General features: G+C 32.7%; 1 pseudogene; it reads left to right on the top strand.

Annotated features, from left to right (window-relative positions):
- Nucleotides 1–18,910: 18,910 nt before the first annotated feature.
- Nucleotides 18,911–20,147, top strand: LOC107497190 (annotated as a pseudogene).
- The last annotated feature ends 4,936 nt before the right edge of the window (nt 20,148–25,083 follow it).

Genomic DNA, 25,083 nt, shown 5'->3' with positions numbered 1-25,083 from the left:
GTTCGATCGCTTTTAATTCTAGTACAAACGTTAAAAGATAAAAGTATTACAAATAATTATAAATATAAAAGATATGTTAATGGATACACAATAAAAAAAGATGTAAATTGTGACATCAATTATTTAAAGTATGTGGAAGGACATGTAAATATAGAGTTTTTGTATCCAATAGAAGTTAAGTTGTTATCAGCTTAAAACAGACTATTATATCTATGATATTTTTTCTGTAAGCTTCGTGGTAACCATGGAGAAAATATCCATTGAAGATACACAGAAGAAAAAGAGAAAAAATGAAGGCATTTCAATATAATAAATCAAGGAAACACAGAGGAAGGCAGCAAGAGAGGAAAAGAGGGACAAATAAACTATCAAAAAGAAAAAAATGCAAATAGTGTGTTCTTTATCAATAATTACTTTAAATGTAAATGGGTTAAATTTCTCAATCAAAAGACACAGAGTGGCTGACTAGATAAAAAATAAAGATCTAACCATATGCTGTCTACAAGAGACACACTTTAGATTTAAGGACATACATATGCTTAAAGTGAAGGAATGGAAAAAGATATTATATGTAAATAGTAAAAAAAAACAAAAGAGCAGAAGCGACTATACTTATATCAGACAAGATAGATTTTAAGTCAAAAACTCTGACAAGAGCCAAAAAAGAACAGTATCTAAAGATAAAAGGGTTAACTCACAAGGAAGATAAAATAATTATAAATAAATATGTACCCAACATCATAGCACCTAAATATATAAAGAAATCATAGACAGAACTGAAGGGAGAAATACACAACAATTCAATAGTAGTAGTAGACTTTAATATTCCGCATTCAATAATGGATAGAATATCCAAACAGAAAACAGAAGGAAATGGTAGACCTGAACAATAGTGTGTGCGTGTATGTATGTGTGTGTGTGTGTGTGTGTGTATAAATTTTTACAAAACAGCAGTAGAATGTATGTTCTCAAGCACAGATGGAAACTTCTCCAGAATAAAATACACGTTAGGTTACAAAACAAGTCTTAACATATATGAGAAGATTTAAAATATATACATCATCTTTTTATACCACGATGAAATAATACTAGTATCAATAAAAGAAAAAACACAAGAAAATTATATATATATAAATAATGTTATATGCTATATGTTATGTTACATATTACACATTACACACACACACACACACACACACACACACACACACAAATTACACCATGCTCCCACATTCCTGAACGACCAATAGGTCAAAGAAAAACTCAGAAGAGAAATTAGCAAATATCTTCAACAAAACTGAAAACGCAACCAACAAAAACTATGGGCAAAGCAATATACACACACACACACACACACACACACACATACATATATATGTATATATATTCTTTTTAATGTAGGTGTTTATCACTATAAACTTTTCTCTTAGTACTGAATTTTGTATATTTTATATATAAAATAATTAACCTATTATACACCTCAAGGAAACAGAGAAAGAAGAATAAACTAAATCCAAAGTTAGTGCAAAGAAGAAACTAATAAAGGTTAGAACAGAAATAAATGAAACAAAGAATATAAAACTATAGACAAAAATCAACAGACTTAAGAATTGATTTTTTGGAAAAGATAAACTTGAAAAATTTTAGCTGGACAACCTAAGAAATAAGTGAGAAAACTTAAATAAATAAAAGCAGAAATAAAATAAGAGGTGTTACAAGTAACGCCATATAAATAAAAGGAATAACAAGAGACCACTGTGAACTATTGTATGCCAACAAATTGGATACCCTAAAACAAATGAATAAATTCCTAGAACATTAAAACTACCCAGACTGAGTCATGACTAAATGGAAAATATGAACAAGACCTATAACTAGTAAGATAATTGAATCAGTAGTCAAAACCTCCCAAGGAAGAACCCAAGACTAAATGACTACACCAGACAGTTCTTCTGAATAATTAAAGAAAAATTAAATCTAATCCTTCTTAAACTCTCTCAAAATATTTAAAAAGAAAGAATACTTCCAATCTCATTTTATTAAACCAGCATCATCCTAATGCCAAAATCAGACACATGTTCACACGCGCGCGCGTGCGCGCGCACACACACACACACACACACACACACAATCTACAGGCATATCCTAGATGAACATAGATGCAGAAACCCTCAACAAAATACTAACAAACCAAATTCAACAGCATATTAAAAGCATCGTTCACCATGACCAAGTGAGATCTATCCTTGGGATGCGAGAATGCTTCCACGTACAAAAATCAATTGATGTTGTGCAACACATTAACAGAATAAAGGACAAACATCACAAGAACATCTCAATAGATACAGAAAAATAATTTGACAAAATTTAACATTTTCTCATGATGAAAGCTCTCAACAAACTAGGAATAGAAGGAAACTACCTCAATATATTAATGGTTTTATATAACAGTCCCACAATTAACATTATATTCAACAGTGAAAAACTAAAAGGTTTTCTGCTAAGATCTGGAACAAGTAAAAGATACACATTTCACTACTTCTATTCAACATGGCATAGAAAGTCCTAACCAGGCCAATGAGGCACATCAGAAAGGATGAAATGACATTCACTTATATGTAGAAATCTTAAAGATTCCACACACACAAAAAAAGCGATAGAACTAATAAATGAATTCAGTACATTTGCAGGACATAAAATCAACATACAGAAATTAGTTTTGATTTTGTATATTAACAAAGAGCTATCCTAAATATATTAAGGAAATAATCTCAACTGCGGTTCCATCATAAATCATAAAATACTTAGTAATAAACTTAATTAAAGAGGTGAAAGTTGTACACACTAAAAACAACTAAAACATTGATAGAAGAAATTAAAGAAATCACAAATAAATGGGAAGCTATTTTGTATTTATGGACTAGAAGACTTAACATTATTAAAATGTCCATAATACCCAAAGCGACCTATAGAGTCAATACAATCCCTACGTAAACTCCAATGTTATTTTTACGGGTACTTTTAAATCTTAAAATTCATATATAATCACAAAGAACAATCCTAAATAGCCAAATCTATATTGAGAAAGAAAAGTAAAGCTGGAGGCATCACATTTCTTGATTTCAAAATATATTACAAAGCTACAGTAATGAAAACAGTATGGTATTGGCATTAAAAAGAACATATTGATATATAGAATAGAATAAAAAAAAACTAGAAAAAAAGCCTTATGCATATAAGGGTGCCAAGAATATACAATGGGGAATGGATATTTTCTTCAATAAGTAATGTTGGGAAAACTGGATATCCACATGTAAAATAATAAAATTATACCTTTTTGAATACCATAATCATAAACCAACTAAAAATAGACTAAAAATTTAAGCATAAGACCTGGAACTGCAAAGGTCCTAGAAGAAAATACAAGGGGAAATTGTCATGGTATTTGCCTGGGCAATGATTTCTTGGTTATGATGCCAAAAGCACACACACACAAACACACACACACACACACACACACACACACACACAAAATAAAAAGTCTTCTGCACAGCAAACAATCAACAAAAAGAAAAAGCAACTTACACAAAATAGGAGAAAATATTTTTAAACCGTATATCTGCTAAGAAGTTAATATCTAAATATATAATTCTACCACTCAAGAGCAAAAATAAAAAATAATAACCTGATAAAAGTGGGCAAAGGACCTGAATAAACATTTTGCCTAAGAAGACATACAAATGGCCAACAGATTGTGTGTGTGTGTGTGTGTGTGTGTGTGTGTGTAAAATTCTCAACCTTACCGATCATCAGGGAAATGGAAGTCAAAATCACAATGAGATATTTCGCATCTGTTAAAATGGCTATTACTAAAAAAAAAAAAAAAAAAAAAAAAAGCATAAGTTTTCTGAGGATGTGAAGATGAGGGAACCCTTAAACACTGCTCACTGTGCTTGGAATGTATGTATATTGGTACAGCTACTATGGAAAACAGTATGGAGGTTACTGAAAAATTCCAAAATAAAACTACTATATGATTCTGCGATCCTACTTCTGGGTATTTATCCAAAAGAATTGAAATCAAGATCTCAAAGATGTCTGCACTCTCATGTTCATCGCAATATTGTTTACAATAGCCAAGGTGTAGAAACAACCTAATGTCTATCAATGGTTAAATCAATAAAGAAAATGTAGTATATACGTACAATGGAATATTATTCAGCCTTAAAAATATAAAGAAAATCCTGCAACATGAGACAACATGAATGATCTGTGAGTACACTATGCTAAGTGAAATAAGCCAGTCACAGATGAACCAATGTCTCATGATTCCACTTATATGAAGTATAGTCAAACTCATAGAATCTGAAACTAAAATGGTGATTTCCACGTATTGTGGAAAGGGGAAAATTAGGAGTTGCTGTTCAAGAAGACTACAATTTCAGTTACACAAAATGACTATGTTCTAGACATCTGTTGCATGCATTGTGCCTATAGTTAACATTATTGCATTATTCACTTAAAAATTTAAGAGTGGATTTCGTGTTAATGTTCTTACTACAATTAAAAAAAAAAGTAAAACCATAACAATAGTTTTAGCTGGGGGTTTTATTATTTAAGAATAATATTGCCAATGAATTCAAACTGGTCCTCACCACATCCCCAACATTACCTGAGAAGGAGTAGCTGTGACTGATATCTGAGAAGCAATCCCTGCAGCCCTTATGTCTGAAGATCAAAAGCATTATGGGGAAAAACACAAAGCAACATAACACAGAAAATCTTTGGAAAATTAAAAATCCGCTTTCTTTTTCCAGTTTAGACTTTTCTTGAAATTGTTGTTTTATTCTGTCTGTGTATATTCTAGTTCTACTGGGAAGAGTAAGACAACTAATATGAATAGACATGTTCTTTACCGCAGACAGAAGAGTTTTATATATTTTTAGATTTTTGTCTGTATATTCATTTATATGTTCTGAAGTTTCATATGAGTAGTCACAGGCTAGATGTAATTGTAGATATTGTCCTGATTCTGGTAATTGTAGAGGAAAAATGGCTTCAATAGTTCAGATGACATGTAGACACCATTGCAGGTAAAACAAACAAAACAGTGCAAGCATTCCTTAAATTTGGTATTTATAACAAATCCTGCATTTGGGTTCAGAAGATTCATGCATCTGGAGGAAAGGCAAAAATCCAAGACCAACAGATTCTGAAAAAATTTTTTTAGATTATCTCCATTTCTATTTTCACTACCTGAAAGAGTATAAATACTCAGCACTATACATTCAAATTACCACAATAATCTTCTCATTCAAAACCTGACTCTAACATTTTCCCCACTTCAATCCACCCTTTAACCTCACCACAGTAGGCAATATAGTATAGAGATGTTTCTCCAATGTGATTTTCATGTAACATTAGTCATTTAATAAAATCTATCTGAGTACTGGATAGTATAAACTAAATAATGGCAAATAAAAATAATTATTAACATGTTAAATTAAAATCTTTGAGAAATTTTATAAGTGAAATATTTAATTTTGTTTAATACACCATTTCCATTATATAATTAAATATAATGCCACCCACTTACCTGATATTTTACCTTATGTATATTTGGGCAATACTGGAGAAAAAAAAATATATTGCCCTAGGAGCCCAATAACTAATATTTACCTTACAGTTCTTCCACATATTATCAGCATAATTGTTATACACTCATTTTATTTAAAAAAAAATAGTTCTGTACTAGGTACCCCTCTAAAATGGCTCCCAGCGATTTTTAACTGTTATTCATACTCTTGTGTAATCCTCTCCCCTTGCATGTGAGCTAGACTTATCGATTTGCATTTCATGAATAAAGCAGGCAAAAGTAATGAGAAATCAATTCCAAGATTAGGTTATAAATGACTACATTTACTGTCTTGCTGGTATTCTTTTGTTCTATGGCTCTTCTCACATGCATGGTCTGATAGAGATGGCCACCTGGCAAGGAAATAAATTTCTTAGTCTAGTAACCCTCAAGGAACTGAATTCTGCCAACTATCATGTAAGTGAACTTAGCAGTGGATCTTTTCCTAGTTGAGTTTTCATATGAGACTACAACTTTCATTGACATCTTAACTGCAGTTTTGTGAGGGATCCTGACACTTAGTTTACACTAAGTTAAGCCACACCTGGATTTCCGATCCACAGAAACTGTGAAATAATAAATATTGCTGTTTTAAGCCACTAAGTTTTGGAGTAATTTGCTATACAACAATCGAAAATAAATACAATTTTTAATGGTAAAATACCCATTAACTGATAATAATAAAATATTTACATTAATTTATTATGGTTGACATTTTGAACAATTTAAATATATTATCAATTTATATATAAGATTAATGTTACAAATAATGGCAATAATATGTACCATTATTTTTCTGGTTTTACAGAGAAGAGAATTGTTGGTAAATGCAGCCTCCAGTATGCAGTATTTTGGCTCCTACTTGGCCACAAAAGTGTAGACCATGGGCCTGGAATATCTCCTTACCATGAGATAAAGAGCCACACAGCCTATGTTTGGCTTATCACCTTCTGTGGGAATATCTTTCCCTGTTGCAATCCCAATGTGTGTTCTTTTATTTCTGCTTAAGCATGTGTGTCGTATGACACCTGGCCAACCCCACTGCTTCATCTGTCCTCTGCAAGGAGAGATTAGATTCTTCCACTACAGAAGGAGAGGTGAATATAGGTAAATATCCCTGTGTCGGCTGCTGGGAGAAACTCACTGGCCATGGGTGACCAATGCCCATTAACAAAACTGATCTTGCTCTATTTCTTCTCTGTGTAAGCAAAGTGTTGTTCCATTTAGTGCTAGACTGAATTGTCTTTTCCTTGACAATCCCGATAACAAAATGCAATGGGTAGAAGTCTTTAGAGTCTTCCCCTGGGACTGATATTTAGTTGAAAAAAATTAAACACAGAAAAACAGAATAATTTGCCTCTGGTGACATAACTTCTTGGTAAAATTGGACTATATTCAACTCATCTTCTTTGTCTTTACTCTTGCTGTTTACAATATTAGTTTCTTCCTCAGTCCTCACTATCTATTCAAATTCTACCATAAGATGAAAAACCTCTTACTCCAGGTTGCACTCAGAAACTCTTCTCTGAAGGTCTTGTCTATTTCTTTGTTGTCTCAACCAAATTTAATTCAACAAATATTTGGGGGACTTTCTATGTATCGCACACTATGTGAGGCACTGAGTGCATAAAAATGAACACAGAATATTTTCATGAATTGTAAAATATAGTTGGGGAAATAACAAAAACATCTGCTTACAATAAAAGTACTAATGGAGATAGTATAGGACAGTGTTAAAACACATGACATGTGTATTTAATTCATTCTGAGGACCCTTAGAAAGTTTCTCCTGATAACAACATCGAAGTTTGGAAACAATAGATTAGCAGAAGTTAGATAAGCAATGGGGGAAGGTGGAGGGGATTTGACCAAGTTCCAAGCAGAATGAATCAAGTATTCAAAGATAAAGGCAAGAAAGAACTAGGTGCATTATAAGAGCTGACATAATTTTAGTTGTATAGAATAAAGAGTTAGAGGTTGGCAGTGAATAAAGATATAGTTGGAGAATTAAACATGTGAAAGATGAAATGTTTTATAGGACATTTTAAAAATTTAATCTTTACACTAATAAGGCATTAAAAAATAAGGCAGATACCTAATCAAATTTATAATTTTAATGCTACCATTATATGATTGTGCTGAGAAGGCATTAGAGGAGAAAGAGAGTAGATATAGGGGGGCCACTTAAGAGATTCTTGTAGTAGCCCAGAAGAGTGATAATCAAAATTTGGTTCGAGATTGTAGAAGTCAAGACGTTGAGAAAGGCAAGATCTTAGATATATTCCAGTAGTAAAATAGAACTTTCTGATAGATTATGGAACTAAAGGATGGGAAAAGATGAGGTGTCAATAATTTATCTCAGGTTTCTGGCATGAGTAACTGCTTAAATTTTATATATTTTATAATATTTATTGCTTTTTTCACATCTACTAAAAAGCATCTAATTCCCCTTTACCAGGCTTCACTTATAATACCTATAACTGAAAAGATAATACATTTCTCTGAAATCTTTATATTAATCAGTGCTCCTGGCCTATTAGTACATCACAAACTTCTCACCTGTAAAACTGTGATTCCTTAAACATAAGGAAACACATGCCCATTTTCTGAGAGGACCTTGTAGCCAGTATTGCCACATGAGATATGTAGTCTCTGTTCTTTAAGAGTGGGCTTAATTTTACCATGACAAGGACATGGTAACAAAATGAATTTATTAAATTATTTTCTTAAAGAAAGAGAAACACGTCTTTAGTGAACTTATTTAAATAATATAGGCAATTTGCATAGTATTTAATTATCATTACCATTATTCTGAAGACAAAGCTAACCAATCTCTGTCATTATTTCTATGTAATCAATATTCTTAAATTTACTTGATGTTCTTTTTCTTAGGTTTTACATTATAATGTTTCAGTTTATCCCTGAGGATAAATATCTGGATATATCCATTTTCAAAGCAACTATCTTTGGGTAGAATCCAACAGATTAAATGAAATATGAAGGGAAAACAAACAGAGCATCAATCCCAATAATGTCTGAAGATGAAGTGAGACTCAGAAGCACATAAAGAAATCCTCTCTATTTCTTCAATATTGTCCATTTATTATTTGGAGAGAGATCACTGCAAAGTAAATTTAATTACAAAACTATATTTTTTTGCTTATATCTTTCATTAAACACGATCTAACATTACTCTAATATTTGTAATAGTACCTAATAGCATACCATAGAAACTCAGTTCAGTACTTGTCCACTTAACTTTTGACTTTATATGATCCACGCTCTTAATCTCTCTTTTCTGAGAATAATACTATAATGTATACAGTTATAAAACACAAAAGAAGTAACTATGGTATGCAGGTCTCAGTCTTCTTGTATATATATCAAAAAGGGTTCTAGTAATTATATGATTCTGATATTTGAAATGTTTAAATAATAATTTCATGTATAAAACATCTTGAGTTAGGTTATACAGCTTTTATAAAAGTTTGTATTAAAAAATAATTTATAAATGCGTCATTTCCTGTGTATGTTTTGGCAACTTATGTTTCATGTCCTAAAGGTAGTACATGATGATTGTTAAGAATAAGGTAAAGAGACCATTAGGCAAAAATTGCATTTACTACTTAATATTTGAAACCTTTTATGTGTATTTGAAATTTGCCTTTTAAAGTAAATGAATAGCTTTTTCATGAAAGATATGGTGGTAGAATAAATATTTAAAGAGTGGGAAAATTTGTTTGCAAAACTTACTGTATATAATTGATAGTTCACTTTTACTCTGATTGTTAGTTATGAGAGAAAGCTAGTGTTAATTAGCACCCATTATAGCCAAACACTATAGTAAGAACTTTTACAAAAACGCTTTTGTATGTGTTATTATTCTTATTACGCAAAAGAGAAAACGAAGATTAATACTGTTACATAACTAGCCCAAGGCCTAATAAGAGTAGCCAAATCAGGATTTGAACCCAAGTTTATGACTTCAATGTTGGTGCTCTTAATTACCATATTATTTTAATCTTTGGTATTTAGTGGACCCTTCATTGTTGGAAACCAGATGTAAAAGAAAATTTCTTTTTGAAAAGTTTAAATATATATATTTGAAATGATTAAATAGCCTAATGCACATCTATTTGACTTCTAAAACAAGTGATCATTGAAAACTTTTCTTATTCCTACTTGTCTTTTCATGAAGGAAAAGTTAATATGCATCTAAAACACAATATTACGAATATACACGCATACCTTTAAAAAGTTGAACTCACTCTGGCTCTCTTTTTTAATAAACTCAGTGAATTACAACTTGACACACTATATCAGAAAATTGAACCACCAGTACATTCAGGCCTTTAAGCTCTTCAATGTTTTTCCATTAAGAATGTCTGATCCACAGATGAATGGATAAAGAATGGGATACTGTGCAATACGAAATCATGAAGTCTTGCCATTTGTGACATGGGTAGATCTAGAGGATATTATACTAAGTGAAATAAGTTAGGTAGAGAAAGACAAATACTGTATGGTTTCACTTATATGTGGAACCTAAAAACAAAACAAAGCAAACAAACAAAATGAAAACAGACTCATAGAAGCAGAGACCAAAGAGATGGTTACCAGAAGGGAGGGGGTGAGGGATGGGTGAAAAGGGGACTATTATCATGATAAGTTTACAGGCTGACAAATGATTATTAGAATTGCTGGGATAATCGATTTATAAGGTACAAAAATGTCAAATTGCTATATTGTACACCTGAAACTAATATAACTAATATAAAATTGCATACTAACCATATTTAAATAAAAGTAAATAAATAAAAATGTTTGAAGTTTCATGAGTCTATAGAATTTTTAAATTATATTTGTTATATTTATTCAAATTTAAACCACAGCTTCTAGTTTGCATACGATTTAATAAGCACTCTTCATCCTATCTCTTCCAATGAATGCAGTTATAAAACTTGGTTATAAAAGACGTAACAGCTATTTGAAGATTCTAGAAAGTAAACAGCAGAAGGTAAATTGGTATGGATAATCAGAATTTAAAGCACCACTGAAGCAATGGAGATTTTACCATTTTTTCCCATATGGTATGCCCTGGCCCGAACTCGACATCACCCTAAATTTGAAAACAGGTATCAATGCAGGCAGAACTCCAGGAAAATCTCTGTAATTTGGGCTTGAAGATAAAGAAATATGATTCATAGGTTCAAAGAAGGTAGAGATAGCCCCATTTTTTGCTCCATTTCCTCATAATTCAGTCTCCAAGCAATCCTGTGATAGAGGCAGTGGTAGTGGCAGCAGGAGACCTCTAGGAGGCAAACTCTAAGAGAAGTTGTGGTTGGAAGGGTGTGAGGTAAACCTCCATTGCCTTTTTCCTTTCCCTGCTTTCTTGCCATTTGGCACCAATGTTTACAGTTGCAGAATGTGAATGATAAAAAATGGGGAAAAATAGAACTTTCTGTCTGTAGGATTTGAAAAGACTGATCTGAGAAAACTGCAAATTATCAGACTGAAGAGAGTGAACCCTTAAAGTTTATAAATTTGTGGATATATCCCCAAGTTTTGCATGATTATATTTGACCCTAATACCATACATAGCTTTGGAAAGTAAAATATAAGATAGATAACCATCAAAATAGTATTGCAACATCTTTGCAAATGGCACTGACCTTGGAACGACAGCTCATAGTCTTGTCAGAACTTGAGGATAGAATCCAATAGGATTGATTACTTGCTAAAACCAAAAAGAAAACATTCCTCATATAATCTAAACAAGACCCAGAGCCTAACATAATATTCTAAATGTCCAAGATACCATGAAATTTATCTAGGTAATGAATAAACAGGTAAATTTCGACTCAACATGGGAACAGACAAACAACATATGCCAGCATCAAGATGACACAGATGTTGGAATTATCTACAAAGACTTTAAAGCTACTATTTTAAGAATTGTTCAACAGGAAAAGCAAACGATTTTGAAACTAATGAAGAGATTTAAAATATTAACAAGTAAAAAGTAGATATAAATAAGAAAACAAGAAAATCTTAGAACTAAAAATACATTAACTAAACAGTAAACAAAATATGGATAGGTTCAATAGCAGAATGAAGATGCCAGGGAAATGTCTAGTGAACTTACAGGTAGATTAATAGAAATAATCCAATCTAAGCAATAAATAGAAAATATTTTTCTTTAAATAAACATACTACCAGGGAGCTGTGAAAGAATAGTAAAATGTACAGCATTCAGGTTATCAGAGTCAAAGAAAGAGAGGAAAAGAGAAGAATGCAGAAATAATACTTGTAGAAACACCAGCTAAAAACTTCCCAAATTTGACAAAACACATGAACTTACAGATTCAGGAATCTTATCAATCTCTACACAAAACAAACCTAAGGAAATCTTCTCCCAGACATATCATAGTCAAACTGCTGAAAATATAAGACACACACATGCACAAACCCAATAATACATTATTTATATGTAAAAAACAATTTTAAAATCAATAATTTTTGAAACTATAGAGACCAGAAGAAAATGGAACATTTTTAAAGTTCTGAAAGAATGGCTAAAGGAAACCTTCAGACAGCCAAAAAGTGATAATGAAATGAAATCTGGAGCACAGGAATAAAGAAACTATAATTGAAAGTATAAATATCTGGGTAAATATAAAATATTATTCTTTGATTGAGCCATTTATAAGATGTTTAAAGGTTGAAAGCACAAATCGTAACTTTTGATGGGATTCTCAATTGATGTAGATGTAATAGGTAAGACAACTGTAACATAAAATGGAAAGGGAAAGGAGACCTATATGGTGTGAGGCAAAGTGTTCTTAGTTGTTGCACCAAAATTGTATCCATTAAAAAAGAACCTTAATAAATTGAACTTCATCATAATTAGCATAATTTACTTCCCAACAGACATTGATACGAGAAAAAAAGTTTATCTACAGACTGAGAAAATATATTCAAATCACACATAAAAAAATGATTTGTATCTAGAATATATAAAAAATCCTCAAAACTCAACAGTAAGAAAAATTATACACTTCATTAGAGAGGATGATATATAAGCACATGAAAAGATGTTTAACATTGTTAGTTATTATAGAAATGCTGAATTAAAGCCAGTATGAGATTCCCCTATTAGAATGGTAAAATAAGAACTGCTGACAATACCAAGTACTTATGGGACTTCGGAGCAACTTGAAATTTCACACATTACTTGTTAGAATAAAGCATGACAAGCTACTTAGGAAAACATATTGCAGTTTTTTATAAAGTGAAGCAAACATACACTTACCATATGACCCAACAATTCCAGTCTCTTCAAGAAATGACAACTTAGGTTTACAAATGTTTATAGCAACTATATGCTTTATTCCAACCCTCCCCCAACAGAAACAACCCAAATGCCCTTAATTGAAATATTGCTCAACAATAAATAAGAATGAACTATTGATGCACTCAAAATCTTGATCGATCTCAAAATCATGCTGAAACAAAACCATTCTCAAGAGGGTATATAATATATGATCACATTTATATATTTATATAATTACATGTCATACTTGAACAGAAAACTATTGTATGTTAATTATAAAAATGTGATCACAGATATTATAATTTTTTAGAGACCAAGGAAAGATTGATAATAAATTGCTGTGAAGCAAGATATCATAATTAGATATTATAGTTTTTAGAAGAGAAAGGCCATGCAAATGGGAATATAGATTAGAAAGCAGAATTAACAAGGGCATTAAATCAAACATTGCCATTAACATTCGTGTTTACAGTCCATCTACAGAGCAGTCGAACACATTTTTTAAGGCAATAAACTGGTGCTTAGGAGTTTAATTCCGGTCAGAAACTAGTAAATGGCAGAGCCAGAATTTAAGTCCAGATACATCTACCTCAAAGTTCACATCTTCTTACCCACTATTGTATTCTTTTCTTCTAGTGCCTATTCAAAATGTGGTATTGGACTAGATTCTGTAAGGATTGAATAGTTATGTGACACTTATTGCTAATGTTAATGATAATCTGGCTTTGGTGCCATATATTTGGGAAGAGTATTATTTGTTACTCTGATAGTTCCAATGACACAACTTTTTATGGACCCAATACACACCTAACTATATTGTAAGAATCAATCTCATTTTTTGTGATTGTTCAAGTTCAGCAAAAAAAAAAAAAGTAAAAACATTTATGAAGTACCTAATAAATGCGAAACTCTGCTTCAGACTTCTCATCCTGAGAGGCAACCATGTATGTATGATTAAAGTATATGACATTTTTAATGATATCCTGTGAAGAGTTGACTTTGAATTCCTAGTTCTCATTTGGCCATGGCAAAGCTGCAAGTAGTTCCTTCATAATGTACTAAAATACAAACTTGGCAGTCACAGAAAATGTGCTACAGTTGATTAGACAATGCTTTTCAGGGGCTAATATTATTTTGACAACTGTAATTTTTATTGCATTTTATATACCAAAAGATATTGGCATTGATATTATTGAAATTTAGAATAATAACAAGCACATAAAACATTCTACTTAAAAAATGCATTGTTGATGGAATTACAAATTGGTACAGCCACTGTGAAAAACAGTATGGAGGTTTCTCAAAAAATTAAAAATGGATATACCTTTTGACTCAGCAATTGCACTTCTGGGTATTTATCCAAAGAAAACCAAAACAATAATTCATAAAGATCTACACACCCAGCACAATTCACAATAGCCAAAATATGGAAGCAGCCTAAATGTCCATCAACAGACGATTGAATAAAGAACTTATGGTTCACATATAAATGGAATATTACTCAGCCATTAAAAAAAATGAAATTCTGTCATTTACAATGACATGGATGGACTGAGAGGTTCTTATGCTGAGTAAAATAAGTCAGACAAAGAAAGATAAATACCATATGATTTTACCTATATGTGGAATCTAAGGAACAAAAAGAACAAACTAATCAAAAACAGACTCACAAATTTAGAGGAAAATCTGGTGATGGCTAGAGAGGTGGGGATTTGGGGGGCTGGGAGAATTGGGTGAAGGGTTAAAGAAGTACAAATTAGTAGTTGATAGTTGATCACAGGGATGGGGAACACAGCCAAGGGAATGCGTTAGCATTAATATGATGGCTAGGAGGAGGGCCAGGGGAGGAAGAGAGCAATTGGGGACATTGTTTTATGAACTATATAGCTATCTAACCAATGTACTGTATACTTGAAACTAATTTAAAGAATTTAATTGATTAGAAAAATACTTAAAATCTACTTGAAGATTGATTCTAAATCAAATTTGTAAATAATGTATAATTCATATTCTTTTTCCATTACATATATATCAGAACTCTGATGTGCTATTGATTAAATTTATCAGATATTTTAAGCTCTGTATTACAATTTGTTTATAAATTTAGTGTTATTCTTTTTAATGAAATCATGTGTTAAACAATAATTCAAACGTATATATGCCAGCAAATCTCATATATTATCATGTCAACAAGTCGGTAACAAGCTGGAGAATTCAGTCCAGGATTCAAATGATTACTTAATATGTTACATATCTAACCTAATTTACCTCAGCAGCATGAGCAATTTATGCAAGAGCTAGTCTAGTATTTTAATATAGAAATAAATCTGACAATGGGATAAATGTATTATACATTCATGATGCACATTCAAGTTTTTCCTTAGTAATGTTCGTGTGTATTTGAAAGTAACCTGTAATAAGAAAAATTCTTTACCTAGTTCTGTCTGGGCAACAATTTTAATAGTCTCTTTTCAAAAATTACTAAAAGTGTAAACATTTTTGATACTAGTCAAGTTGAGTCATTTTGCATTCTATGATTTTGATTTGACAAAGTGAAACATCGAAAAGAATTATGAAACTTTCACTGAATTGAAGAATTTAATTATTTAATAGATGTGAGTAGGAAGAACTATGTATCTCTCTTTTAATACACATAACAAGACCTATCAGGTAGTGCTATTTCCTGAAAGTATGCATTATAATAAAACTATGTTTTGTATCCTTTTATGAGATTATCAGTCAGATGTGACCATAAGAAGAGACAAAGAGGCTTGGGGGGAAAAAAAGGTTATTATAGTCACCCATCCTAGAGACAACAGGTAATACAAGGCAGGGCCACATTGGGAAGACATCATGGTGGTTGGGATGCAAAAGATAGGAGGAGGGGAAAGGTTAGGTCATGTCTTTATTGGAGTTTCTTAGAGAAAGACAAAGCAAGGCAGGATGAACAGTTTAGGATTGACTAGTTTGAACTATTAGAATGGGCTTTTTGAGCTGTATGTGTGGTCCCTAAGTGCCTAGCTCTCTGATGATTAAGGAAGAGGAATATTTCCTTCTGGGATGTGTGAGCCAGATAGAGAAAGTATAACCCCGGATTGGGTAGATTGCATATAAATACATACTTCTGGCTAAGATCTTTTGCTATCTCTAAGAACTGTGTAGTCCTGGAAAAGGCAGTCTCTTCTCAGCCAGAAAGTTACTTTTTGTTTTGATTTTTAGAATGTAAAAAAATCATAATATACAGAAAAGTTTTTAAATATTTGTAATATACATGGTTTTAGTGTGCCTTAGACAATGGCATAATTAATATTAGTTGTATTTGGAGGAATAGCAAATTTGAATTTATTAGTATATTACCTTTAATTGTCAGTTTCAAATTATATTTAACTGCTATATTTATTTGATACAACATTGAGAAACAAAAAAAAACCATTTCTTTAGATATTATAAACAAAAATTTTGAGGATAAAAAATGGTTCTATAGAAGTAACTTTACAGGGTGACATGATCATAAATTCCTAACGGGTCAGGTCATGGTGAGTAGTCATGCTCCAGGCCTATAACTTTGTAGTAAAATGTTTATCTTTGCATTAAGCAAGCCCTGCCTGTTATTCCTATGCATCTAGGTTAACACACCTTTGAAATACCTCTTTTCAGACTCTTCCTTCTAAGACCTAGCCACCCTCAAGAAAGCAAATAATTTTAACTATTCTGTAATCCAATCCTAGTTTTGCTTTCTCTCACCTTTAGATAATCTTTCTTACATTCCCTCCTTAATTTCAAATGCATAAAATAAACTGAAAAATTGTTATTCTCAGGAGCATTTGAGATCTTGCTGCCTAGCATAAGTTGTCAGTTTGGCTCAAATAAACTCATAAAAATTCTCTATAGTTTTGGACATTTCTTATGTGGACAATGTAGTTGCTCTAATTAATCTTCTTCTCCAGGAATCTTCATTTTATCAACAAATAGACACTCTGAGGACACAGAGAATTGCCCTTAAATGTTTTAGAGTCTCACATCATCTTCAGGGACTGTTGGGAAAGAAACTCTGCTCCTTTCTTCTTTCACGGGTGGTGGAGTCTGAAACAGACTGCTTAATGTGAGAATGGGTAGATATATTTATCCTTGGGCTAAATGGCCCAAGGGAGTCAGAAGTGATTGCAACAAATTCAAGATGATTTAGAGATGAACAAAAGACCCTCAAACAAATCCATTTCTAAAATTTCTCAAGGTCAGTTATAAACCCAAATGTTTAAATTTGTTCTTAAACTGACCTGATTTCTCAATAGTGAGACTATGACAGGGCAAGAGAAAGCTACAGAATCTGCTCACTCTTGATCATGATATATTCACTTACCCTGACATCTCTTTCAACCCCGGGGCAAGACTGAGAATGGCTAGCATTAATTAGACTTCAGATTCTGGTGGAAAGAACTTAAAAGAGACCTCTTTACTATAAAATAAAGTAATACAATATATCCTTTACTATCACCTAAGGACCATAGTTAACTTGACACAGAGAAGGAAATCTAGTGAAATTTAAATCATACCTATATCTGTGTATAATAATATGCCCTTTACACACCCAGGAATATAAATAAGACTTTTATTTGAGAAGACTTTATGCTCAAAAAAACTACATAAAATGAATTCACAACGTTGCTGTTAGTCAAAATAAATGGCTCAAATCTAACAAACGACATGTTTAACTAGAAGTAAATTAGCTTAGCAGAATTATAATAACTGCTAAATTTGCAATAATCATTTGTAAATAAAGCCCTCTTTTCATTAGTATTTCTCTGCTTTATGTGCATAGTTTATGACAGTTTTTTTCACTCACTAATACAACTGTCATAAACTACTACTAATTTTATTGTGGCCAATACCCTGAAAATTGTGTAACTCAGCATGAGTTTTATTGTGAACAATGTATTTCTATTAAAGATCTATTGTATATTGATTTTTCATCTATGTAGTTGAAATTCCTACTAACATATGATTATATATCTTCCCATAATAAGTCCAGAGAGCTATGATTTTAAAGTAACTATTACTTTTTGGGAAGGAAAATACACTCGAAGAATAACTGTTTATTAATGTCAAATTATCAATTTTGTTGGCATTTTCACAATTAATCCCTTTATTGAAACTTATTATCAATAATAATTGTGATCTCATATTCATTTCAGAAATGGATAAGGATACCAAACTTTGGCTGTCAGCTATAATGCGGTTCCTACTCAGAATTTGTGATGTCTAAAATCATTCATCTTTTTTAGCTATAGATTTGGTAACAAGCAAATTCCTGTTACATTTAAATAGTTGAGAAATTCACCATTCGAAGACAGAATGCCGATATGAAAGTTAGATGATTATATTATCAGTTTTGCCTGTCATTCAGGGTCAGATTAAGGAACTGTTAGTTGAACAGCTACTCAAAATGCACTAACCTAAAAAATTATTGGAAGTGTAGCCAGATGGATGGAATTGGATGAATGAATATACATATAACATCTTTAAATAACTGATGCTAGATTGTCGCTATAGCAAAATTAGTGCGGGCTAACAACAAATACTTTATTTGCTAACTGAAACAAGCAAAGTTAAAGACAGACTTGAAGTGGTTGTGAAAACACAGTGCTCCCTGTCAAGGTTTACTTAAGGTTCTCTTATGCAATGCATTCGTTACCCTTTTTCTCAATATATATTAAACATTTACATTAAAATACACATTTGAGAAACATCAAAATGTTAGCCTGAGAAGCTCAAATATCTTTGTCACGACCTGCTAGAAATGCATCTTAATCACTTTGTCTATGAAATAATGGAACTGAGTTAAATTAGAAGTCATTTTTCATAGCTGTCAAATACTATTTAAGAGTAGTAACTGAGGTCAGAGGGCAGGATCACTGCCTGGAAACTGCGGGAGCTCTTTCACCATGGCAACCAGGCAGATCTCCCAGCAAGGCCAGAATGCCACTGTATACATGAGGAGCCTGAATGAGAATGTTAGAGAACTACTGCTGTGGGAACTTTTTCTCCAGTTAGAGCCAGTAGTCAATACCCACAAGCCAAAGGATGGAGTCACTGGTCAGCAGCAAGGCTGTGGTTTTATGGAATTCTTGAGTGAGGAAATGCCAACTATGCCTTTAAAATTACGAACATGATCAAACTCTTTGGGAAGCCAATCCCAGTGAATAAGGCATCAACTCACAACAAAACCTGGATGTGGGGCCAACATTTTCATTGAGAACCTGGTCCCAGAGATTGATGAGAAGCTGCTTTATGATACTTTCGGTGCCTTTGGGGTCATCTTACAAACACCCCCAAGATTATGCGGGATCCTGACACAGGGAACTCCAAAAGTTATGCTTTGTTTGATGTTTTGGATGCAGCAATCGAGGCCATGAATGGGCAGTACCACTGTAACTGCCCTATCATTGTGCCCTGTGCTTCATGAAGGACTCCAAGAGTGAAATCATGGCTCAGCAGAGAAAGGACTTCTGGCATCCCAGAAACCACTCTCTCAGGCTGACTGCTCTCATTGATTGTTGGCAGACACACCCCTTACACCCTCTGTCCCCAATCTTGTGATATCATCATTGGGGTCTGGGCTTCCTCCACCAGGTATACCTTCTCCTGACTCATTCCCACCCTTAGTACCACCTCCTTCAGCCCTTTCACCTGTGATATATTCAGTGACGCCCTTGCCACCTATTCCTTGTAGGGCTGGAGAGCCTGGCTTCCCAACAGCTGGAACCCCAGGAGACAAGACACTCACATCCTGGACACAAGACACTCACATCCTCACCCATTTGCACCAGGTGGGATGCCCCATCCAGGGATGTCTCAAATGCAGCTGGCCCACATGGCCCTCATACCTTAGGACACCCCATGTTGGTCCTCCAGAACGGGGGGCATCCACCACCCTGACTACTGGAATTTCTCACCATGGACCTCCTCCAATGAGCATGCCCCTCAAAGGGCTCCCATTTGGATCTCCATGGGTCACTCAGGTATATGCCTCCACAAGGTATGCATGGACCACTTCCACTGATGCCCCTTCATGGATACACTGGCTGTTTATAACCCCAGCTCTACAGCTACCAGCGGGGGCTCCTCCCTCCACCCAGAACCACTATGTGGTCTCCAGTTCCCCATCATGGCCCATTTTGAGGCCCTCTATCTTAGTCATTTCTCATTATTTTTCCTCCTGTTATATTCTCTCAATATCTTTTAAATTCCTTGGACCAATCAGAGTTGCTATAACTCCCTGGGGCTAAGACATGATTCCTCTCAGGCCTTTTTTTTTTTAGTGTAATTTTTTTCCACAGGAGAGGTTTATTTTTTTTTTCCGTGTGAGTCCTAAGTGTTTTGCAAATGCACAGAGATAATCAACTAAATTCATTGTGTTTTTTTTAAAAAAACACTATTTAGTAATATATAAAATATTATACCAACCAAAAATTTAGTGAGGAAAAGCTCATATAGGTTAGATTTTGTTAAAGTGATTTGGTTAAGTGTGTAAACTCTTGAAACAGACTGCTTTGGTTTTATTTCTGACTTCCTTACTTTTATAGTGTGATCTTGGGCAAATTAACTTATGTATCTCAGTTTCCTCATCTCTATTGTAGAAATGACAATATCTGTTTTAATAAATTATTTTGAGGATTAAATAAGATATTCATTCACTCACTCAAAAAATGACTACTTACCATTTGCAACACAGTTTTAGGCAGTTTTAACCACAAATAAAATATACAATATATTAGATACGTAAGTGTTATGGAAAAATTGAAGTGAGGAAGATGGATAGGCAATGGCAAGAAAGGATGGTATCAACTTGAACAAGGGGACCAGTCCAATCCTTTTTGAAAGCTGGCGTTTGAGTGGAGACTTACAAGAGATGGCAGAGAGATCCATAAGGATATCTGGATGAAGAGAATAGCAAATGCTAATCCTCGTTGGAGGCCTGAGATTGATGTTTTAAGCACTGTAAGAAGGGTAGTACGATGGGGCTGGGATAAGTAATAGGTGTAATAGTAGGAGGTGAGACAAGAAAGTTAACACGCGCACTCACACACACTTATATTCTCATTCCTTGCTTTATTATTCTCATTAACACTTTGACAGACATATTTTACTTAATTACTGTGATCCTCATCTGTCTTTTCCACTTTAATGTAAATCTTCAAATAGTAGTATTTGAGGGTGTGGGTATCTGTTTGTGTTTCTATTCTGTTTATGGGTGTGTCCTCAACATCTAGATTAGTAATTAAAACCTGTTTGTCTCTCAATAAATATTTGTTGGACATCTTAATAAATTATTAAATACCCTTTATGCCATGTCCAGCAAGCAGTAAATCCTGCCACATCCAGCGTGGCTCTGGAGAATGTACCTGATTGGGAATGGTGGGAGATTAAGAAAAGAAAGAAAAAAACCTAGGATCAGGAGTTCCACTGTTCACTGATGGTGGAGCAATGGCTCAGTTTTATTTTTGCAAGCTGCTTTTATACAAGAATATACAACTGCTGCAACTGATGCAGGCATAAGCATTTTCTTTAAAGCATAGCAACACTGTTTCTTCTACTTCTCTGAGGCCACATTTTCTCATGCCCTTCAGCTTATTTATCTGCCTGTGGCTACATTTGTACTATCTTGTTCTCAGAAGGAGTTTGCAGAGGCGAGGTAACCCTTGGTTGACCTCGCAGATCGCAAAGACCTTGTCAGTTTAAAATCTGCTCTCCACACTTTGTTTTGCTGCCCTTTGTCCTATAGCTAAGCATTGGTTTATAAGAATTATGTAGTTTTTTTGTGTATTAACTTTAAAAATGTAAAATATCTAAAATATGTAACAGTGAACACATGCCATCAATTCTGAACTTATTAAACGCATGCATAATTCTTTATGAAATAATTATGCAATAGATTTATCTGATTTTTTTGTTTAAAATGAGACATTAATAAATGAGTAGCATATGTTCACATTATATTAGTGTCTATAAAGATCTGCTTAAAAGTTTACAAATATGTATTTTATGTGCTTTTATGTTTTTGTATTTTTAAATCTACACATTTGGTAACTTTTAACTTATATTTTCAATCTTGATTTTACCAAAATATCATTGGTGAAAAATTATTCAAATTTTTAAATATTTTGGGCACATAATTTTCAACTTTCTATAATTCCCTGGCTATAAAATACTTTGACCTTTAGGTTATTTCTGGATATTTAAGTTTTCTATAATCATATAAAAGATAATTTAAAAAATACTCCCCATTTGATCTTTTGAAATAACCCTAATTGTTTCACTAAACTTTTGAATGGAAGAAATAAAAATTATAGAATTATCTCACCTCTTCAAACAAATATAAAATTTTAAATAATATTAGTAAATAAAATCCAGGCCTAAAAATATATATATATACTATGACTAAGTAGGGTTTATTGCAGAAATAAATAAATTTCAAGAAATTTTAATTGTATGAAATCATCACATAACAAAAAAAATCAAAGAAAAAATGTTTAATCATATAAATAGATTTTGAAAAGTATTTAATAAAATCAAGTTATCAAGAAATATTATACTAAAGTATGGATGTTGAACTACTGAATTAATACCAGGATCTAGACAGAGATCGTCAGTATCTTCATTAGCATTCAAGACTGTCATGGAAGTTTAAGTGAGTGCAATAAAAATAAAACTAACATAAATTTGGAATAGAAGAAAAATAAACTCATATTGACTGACGATATAGTTATGTACATAGGGCACTCAAGAAAAAATTAATAAAACACGTTGGTAAATTAACTTGGTGCAAAAAAATAGAAATTTATATATCTAAAATTTTATTTCTATATTAAAAATAATTACATAGAAAACAGAAAAATTTACAATGACAAATTTAAAAAAACAGTAAAAATATTTAACAAATTAAACACAAACCACACTTCAGGCATAAGTCTGCACTAAGCTGCCTACCTCCTGTGCTGAACTGCCTGCCTGCACTGTGTTCTTGCCACCTGAGCCAGCCCTTATAAAGAAGTTCCTGGAATATTATTTCAACTAATAGGACTGAGACTTTCCCCATCCAATTGGAGCTGTGCAGCTATATCCCACTGACATCTTCACTGACCAAACAGAGTGGATCCTTTCTGACAAATCACTGCAGCGCTTTTGGGACCAATCACACTGTGAGGATTTGGAGTTCTTGGTTGCATGAGGACAGACTAATCAGGAACCAGGGGTGGGGACTTTTGTCTATATAAGTTAGCTCCCCTCTGGCTTGAAGAGCACACATTCCCTTTCCACCCAAGACTGAAGACTGTGTTTCCCACGTTAGAGCTGAGAAACTGAAGATGAATCACCAAAGACATCTAGCTGCATCAGCACAGGAAATAGGGGAGGAGAGCTGTCTAGCTAGAGAGGCATCAGGCCCCAGAACTGCCTGGCCCCAGGGCCTCCTCACAGCTATGTTGTTCCACAGACGTGCTGTTTTACAATTGAGCCATAACATCGTTGAGCTTTTCTTACAGCTGTGCTGTGTCATAATTGAGCTGTTTGCACTGGATAAAGTTTCCTTCTTCACCACAACTCAAATTGAGGATTCTTGTTAGTGTTCAATTGACAGCAGCAACCATTGGTTGGCCACCTACACAAGGCAATCATTGATCTACTTTGTCTCTATAGTTTTGACTTTTCCGGAAATTTTATGTTAAATAAATTTATTTTATGTCTGTCTTCCATTGCTTAGTATATTTATGAGGTTTATCCATATCATTGCAAATATCATTAGTTTGTCTCTGAATACAACTCCTTAGGTTATCCATGTACAGATCTTTTTTTTTTATGGTAATAGGCTTTTATTTCTCCTGAATACATATGAAGAAGTGGAATTTTGCATCATATGTTAAGTATATTTTTAACTTAAGAAACTTCCAAAATATGTTTTCAAGTGATTGTACCACTTTATATTTCCATGAGCATTGTATGAGACTTCTAGTTTTTCCAGAATTTTACTGACACTTGATCCTTATGATCACAGACATCTAAGTGAGTGTGCAGTGGTATCTCCTTAGTTTAATTTGCATTTTACTAATGACTAGCAATATAAAATATGTTTTTATGCATTTATTAGCCATTATTATATTTTCTTTGAGGGCGTATAGATTTAAATTTTTACTCTTTTTAAACTGTACTATTTTTGCTTACAGTTGAGTTACTAGACTTTTAAAAATATTCTTTAGGCAAGTCTTTTGTCAGATATGATATGAAAATATTTTCTCATAGTCTGTGACTTGTCTCTTCATTTTTATATGAAATTTTTTGAAAAGAGTTTTGGATTTTGATGATTAGTTTAACATGTTCTTTTTTAATCCTTATATTTAGGACTAGAATCCAATATGAGGTAATTTTGTTCTGTATGGTGTGTCATAAGTTTAAAGTCATCTATATTTTATATGACACTCAATTGTTCCAGTTACCATTTTGAAAAACAAAACAAACAAAAAATTGTCCTTTCTCCATTGAATAACTTTGGCCTCTTTCTAAAAAAAAATCAACCCAAATAGCGCATAGCCTACTGGTATTTTCATAGTTATTCTTTCATTCTACAGATCAATTTGTGGAAAATTGCTTTGTTATCACCATTGACATTTCCCATGCGTAAGCATGGTATCTCTCTTCTTTCATTTATGTCATCTTTAATTTTTCTTAGCAATGGTTTGTCTTTTTTAGTTAATTTGTTCCAAAGTATTCCTTGTTTGCTATTACAAATGGCAGTGCTTTCTTAATTCCATTTCAGTTTACTTTTTGTTAGTATATAGATATATAATTGATTTTTCTGTATTGATCTTATATACTGTAAACTTGCTAAACCCAATTGCTAGTTCTAGTAGTAATCAAATCTTTTGATTTGATTTGATTTATTATATTTGGTAGATTTGTTTCATTTTATTTGGTAGATTCCTTTGGGTTTTCTACATGTAAGTTCACGTCATCTGTGGATAAAGACATTTTACTTTCATTTGCCAATTTTTATGCCTTTAACTTATTGTTTTACTGTACTTTCTATACATCTAGCATAATGTTATATTGAAATGGTAAACAT

This window comes from Rousettus aegyptiacus, unplaced genomic scaffold, assembly GCF_014176215.1.
Source record: "Rousettus aegyptiacus isolate mRouAeg1 unplaced genomic scaffold, mRouAeg1.p scaffold_m13_p_9, whole genome shotgun sequence".
NCBI classification, from domain to species: Eukaryota; Metazoa; Chordata; class Mammalia; order Chiroptera; family Pteropodidae; genus Rousettus; species Rousettus aegyptiacus.
Note: the sequence above shows the minus strand (reverse complement) of the source record. Positions and strands in the feature narration are given on the sequence as shown.